Source organism: Acanthaster planci, linkage group LG15, assembly GCF_054643075.1.
Source record: "Acanthaster planci isolate LZ-2023a linkage group LG15, COTS_SCS, whole genome shotgun sequence".
Taxonomy (NCBI): Eukaryota; Metazoa; Echinodermata; class Asteroidea; order Valvatida; family Acanthasteridae; genus Acanthaster; species Acanthaster planci.
The window spans coordinates 7,603,303-7,609,302 of record NC_141791.1 but is presented as its reverse complement, the minus strand read 5'-3'; positions in this window follow the sequence as shown (position 1 = coordinate 7,609,302).

The window sequence follows — 6,000 nt, the reverse complement described above, 5'->3', positions numbered from 1 at the left end:
TAACAAATTTAAAACATGGATTAAGAAACGACGATTATGATGATGATTATAATAATGACGGAGGTGTTAAAAAATCGTATAATATTGTGTATTGTATAATATAGTTTAATTTAATCATTGAAATACATGTGTAAACTCAAGATTTATTTGGATAGAACTTCTGCTTTGAGTCAGAAAATATATATTTATTGTTTTTACTAGCTTCCGTGCTCATATTCCCTGAAATGCATTTGGAACCATGAACTTGTTTTAACTACAAAGAAAACACCATGCACGTTTTATCGTGAAAGCCCACTTTTTACAACCTTGTGTCGAAACCATGTGGCAGAGAAGTAAATACAAAATGCCAAACGAAATGGATTAATTTAGAGTTCTGACTAGAACCGCCCAAACCCAATCAGATGTGGCCTTGATAGCCAGTGCGGAAATGTTGCTCTGACCAATCAGCGTAGATGTCAGTCGAATTATGCTTCAAATCAAAATTTCGCCAAGGAAATGGGGCACATGAGCTACACTCTTAAGATGTGATAGGCAATATGGCACGATAACTTGACATCAAAGTCCACCTTCAAAGGGAAAATGTCAATAAGTCTTTTTTTTTCGTTATTTACTTTTTTCACCCATTTGTCTTAAATTGAGTCTTTATGAAAATGTGTAATTAATTGATGATGAGACATTTATTAAATGCTGACATAGTTACAAAATTATTTGTACAAACGAGTAGAAATTAATTCAGATACAATGGATATACAGGGTAAACTAAATTTCTGGACAAGATTAAATGACAACATTTAGGCCTATTCTTTATAGGTAATTTATATAACGGGTTTTTCCCCTTACCCAACGTATATATTAATAAACACTGTATACTCAGTGCTTGTCCGAGAGCTTGCGAAAAAAGTCACAAGCTTACTCGGGTGGGACTGGAACCAACGACCTCCTGCTTACTAGTGCAGATGTCTTAACCACTCCACCACCGAGCTTGCTAGGGTCGGCTGGCCGGTCCGAGTCAGGTGAAGGAGCGGGTACCGCAAACTATTTTAAAGATTTGTTTTTTGTTTGTTTTTGTTTTTGTGTGTTTTTTTTTTTTTTTTGCATTGGGGAGATGTTAATTTATATAATGGGTTTTACCCTTACCCAACGTATGTAGGCCTAGGTGTTGGGTAAAGCAGTGCTTTTGTATCCCGAACATATGCACAGACAAGAAACAAGCAAGCTACCAAGACTTGGACAAAGAACAAGCCCTTGCTCTTCTTCAAGTTCGTTGTACCTTCTGACATCTTTGGGGGGGGGAGTGACGGTTTGCCTGGCCAGAATTCCGATCTCTGCTCCTCATATCTCACTGGCCGTTATTCATGTCCTTTCTTTTGTTTGTGTGGCTTTTAAATGACTTGCTGTCATCTTTCCAGCTACGATTGGCACCCATGCTTGTGTACCTCAACAGAGAATTGTCAAAGTGTGTCATATGTTAGTGTCCAGTCCAACAGATAACGAGAGGAGCTTTGGAGATGATTGTGCTCTGTGGAAATTTGAAAATGTTTTCAGTTACACTGGATCGGTTAGAGGTATGAGCGTCCCTAAGCCATCAGCTATTACCATGTTAATTATCGACCATTGCGCCCTGTTTTCTTGACGCGTATTAGCCTTTTCTCTCGGCTTCGCTGCCGCGAGACCCAAGGTAATCTTTTGGATCTAATTTGTGAGTTTGTGCAGTCATTCCTATCTGGGGCGTGTTTGAATCATATCACCTCAATACAGAAAGATCGTCGACGAATATTCTGTGTTATGCTTACTCTTGAAAAGACAAGAAGGGTTTTATGGTAGAATGAAAAGGTCTGCGATACCAAGGAAACTGATGGGTTGTATGGGGGGCACTGTTTGTCGATGGTATAATCGCGCGAGTTTTGAAACACCAATTAGGGTTTTTTAATCCAGAAACCGGGTCATCAAATTGAAATCTACTTTTCTGCGCGCCAAAATACATGCAGTTAGAGCTAAAGAAATTTTCCATTTCCATGTACTTACAAACTAACTTTTTATATATCTTGATCGTGACCACGAAATCGTGACGCATCTACTTGTATGACGTTTAATACCAGTTATAAATGAAACAGTTCTCACCACGAATATAAAGGAACGATGTTCTTAGATATAACTTAAAAGTTGTGTTGTGAAAATGTCAACCGAGAACGGGTCATTCTTTACGGTTGCCTAAGCGAACCTGCGCCGAGCTAATCCGGAGATCTGCCCGCTGGCCTAGCCTCTACGTTCCCGCTTTCAGCTCCTCGAAGCCGGAAAAGCCTCCTCAATGACCAGGAACCACGATATGCTGCGTGTGTTTCCTTCAAAAGAAACTGATCCTCAGAAATGAAAGAGAAACGCCAGGCGAAACCAGACAAACACTATTACTTCTGCATGATAGAAAATCGCGGCCAATGCACGAGCGGTGGATATTATCGCTTTGACAACGCTTCTCTTGTACGGACTGACCCATGGCGTGTTAATTATTAACTACTCTCGGAGTAAGATCTTAGTGAAGCAGGTAATTCAAGACTCTCAGCAGATAAGCTAACCCTAAGGTAATTCCATCTCTACGTAATTACAAACAAGCTGAAACCGAGAAGCTAGTATACCGATACAGTATCGAAACGGAGTTCTGACCTTCCCCCTTCTCCGACAATGAAAAAAAAAAGAAATCAAAATGCTTCCAGTGTGACAACTCTAATACCAAACCTATTCAACAGTTGCCAAAAATTCTCAAACAAGCTGGTTTTGTAATCGTCGCTGTGCATCCTTCATAATATTTCAGTGCTGCACAGTTGTTTGTTAGAATAGTTTCCTCTGATGTCACAGTTGAATGCGCTTGTTTTTGTTTCAGTTGTAGGACTTCAGGTTTTAACATATTAAAATTTATGTGCAAAAGGCTGCACTGTTTAATTATCCCAGAGAAGATTTTTTTCTAAAGTAGCGTGTATGCAGAAAACGCCATTTTGGTATCAAAGTTAACTGCATGTTTTTTGTTTAAAAGAATCGAGGTGTAAGTGCTAAAGAATAAGAGTTAAGAAGCATAACCGACGGCTGTTCTATTTCGTGGACAATTCCATCTGAATCAATAACTATAAATTTGATACTGCATCCCGTGGGCTCAAGCAACTGTAAGTACCCTAAGGGCTCACCGGGCAGTCGCTTTTTATCGCAAGCTGGTGCAAGTTTTTATTAAATTTGAGAAAAGGTAGACGGCTTTACGTGACGATTGAAATCTTTGAGGTGATCCGTGTTGTCTGATACAGATGACTAACATCTTTTGTGTAAAGCTATAACTGTGGTGTAATACATGGAATTCTCAGAGGGGGGAGTTGAAGTTTTCATTATTTTATGAATCAATCTATTCATATTAGATAAGGATTTTCTCCAAATTCTGTTCAATTTTTCCCAGCCCTTTTTTTTTTGTTTGAAGGTTAATTTGAACACGTACTTTCAACCCAAGCGCTTTCTGCTACAAGTTACAAATTATTATCACGGCATGCCGCAAGACCCCGGCGTTTCAATTTTGTTAGCGCCACCAGCAAGGCAGTTTGTGTTTGCCTGTGTTTGGTGGCCAGGAATTGGCCTGATATTGATCCAGGTGGCGCGCATTTCCTACTTCATCATGAGGTCGTCAATGGGTGAGCATCTGGTTCACCCCTCGCCGATTCCTTGGGCTTAAATTCCCAGTTTGTCATATCTTATTATTACTTTATGGGCCCTGGACAAGTTTCAGAGCTGCACTGCCGTTCTTGCCCTGGGCTGTTCGAGAAAATACCATCTTCAGACTGGTTTACCTAACTCTTCAAAATATATCGACCCTTTTGGTGAGATTCCTTCCCCACGAAATACGCGTGGGCCATGCAAGCTATGGGATATAAATTCGGCCGATTTCATGGCTGTTGTTTTAGTCTATGAAGCGGTCTTTGGTGGCTCTCGTTTCACTTAAACATTGCTACACAAAAGCCAATACTTTTCCCGAATTTGTGCTTTGGAGATTGTTTTTTCTGCAAAAGTTGGTGAAGTTGATGTCTGTTGTTGCTTCTTTGCTGTGCCAGCACTTTCAAATGTTCTAAGTCATTGTCCTCGATGGTAATTTTTGTTATACTTTTCTTATACTGTAGAGCCTGGTCTCATCAGTTAAAATCATGCTGCTAATGCTTCTGTCTCTTAGAATAACTGTTATGCCCCAATATTACTTTGTTGTTTTTATGACCTGAATCAACCCCCGAAAATACATTTTCTTAGTGTAGCCTCTACGCCAGCCCGACATCAAGATACAATTCGTGACAAATTTTTTGCTTAAAGCATGTGACATTGTGGTAGGTTAAAAACAGCTTTTGCGCGGAATTGCGTAGCATGATCTGTGTGCAATTTACTGCAAAATCCTAGATATAATTAGCATGTAAGCAAATGAGACAGAAATGAGGAACTCAGAGAGAAAACGATTTTTGTCCAGGAAGTTGATGGACCCTGGACATGTAAGACAACTAGTGGTATCGTACACGCTTGCTGTTTGTTTTCAGGAAAGATTGTTAGTTTTGGGTTGCTTGAGTTGTGAATACTGCTCTTCTCCGTTCTTCCTTGAGTAAACTGGCAATTCTTCGCCAGCGATAAATCAAATTACTTGATGGCAATTGGGCTTTTTGGGACTGAAACGCTGAATTGCCGGCGATTTTTATTGGGTCTGTATAGCCACGAGAGCAAAACTAACAATTGCTTTGGTTGTTGACAATTTTAGCATTTTTGTGATTTATTTTGTGGATTGGATATGCTGCGTTTGTTTTGAGAGGTAAATAATGATAAGGCAATCGTGTGTGCTGTTTATATGCATCTGACATCCTGTTTCAAGTTACAGTGAACATATCGCTAAATAAACATTTCGAAGAAATCTAAGAAAGCTGTGTTCTTCCTAAAATGTGTTGTTGTGACGAGCCTGTAAACGAAAACGTGCAGTTAGAAATTCGTTTTTTTGTAACCACATAAATTTTCCCGTCATTATTTCTTTTTATAATTTAATGTCAGCGTTTCGGCACTTGTGATTTGCTTGCTTCCATTTTTGCAAGCCTTACAATAGGTATTTTACCATGACATGTATTTTATTTTGAACTGGGTTTTCGAATTTATTTGATGGTCACGCAGGTCTTCTAAAGGGACATTTGTGTCCGTTTGAGGGCATGGATCATTTCACTAATAACTTCCTAGTTATACATACATGCACGTACATTTCCATGGCGGCAAAATGCATGAACGGCCCGTTGAATGTATAGGCGCAAACATGCCATGTTCACTTTTGTAGTCCGGGAATCCTCTGATATCGTCAATTTCCTGGTTCAGGAGGGTTCCCTGAAGCATTAAATAAAGAATCAACATTTACTCTCTTATTTTTGAGCTCAAGTAGAAGGGAGCCCTACCGATTCCTACAACCATGTTCTCTTGGGAAGAAAGAGATCCTTAAGGTCTTCATTTTGTGCATAAAAAGGTCCTTTTTAGACTAGAAAGTAATAGTTGCAATGATGTTAAAGGGTTTGAAGGGCAAAAAGTGGAATTATCTGCAGAACATTGCAGAAAAGGACATCGATATATACACCGATGTAAATTTTTTAATGTGTCACTCACGCTTTTTGTCCCATGACCATGTATCGCATTCGTGCATAATTGTGAATAATTCGTGCATAATTGTGACTAATTCGTGCATAATTGTGAATAATTCGTGCATAATTGTGGAGGGTCCATTCTGTTTACATACACAGTTCTTGTGTTCTGAACATACAACAACCGGTATTCGCGGGATTTACGTTTGAATAGTGTTACACATGTAGTTTCAACGTTCAACATTCTAACTCCCAAAGCTTCAACTTTAACTTGTAAATGTAGTTATGATGACCTGAATATTATTTCAACATATTTCTTTGTGTTTGTCTTTCAATTTTTTCCTCTCCGATTGCGTTTTACAGCCTGTCATTTTTTGTTTAT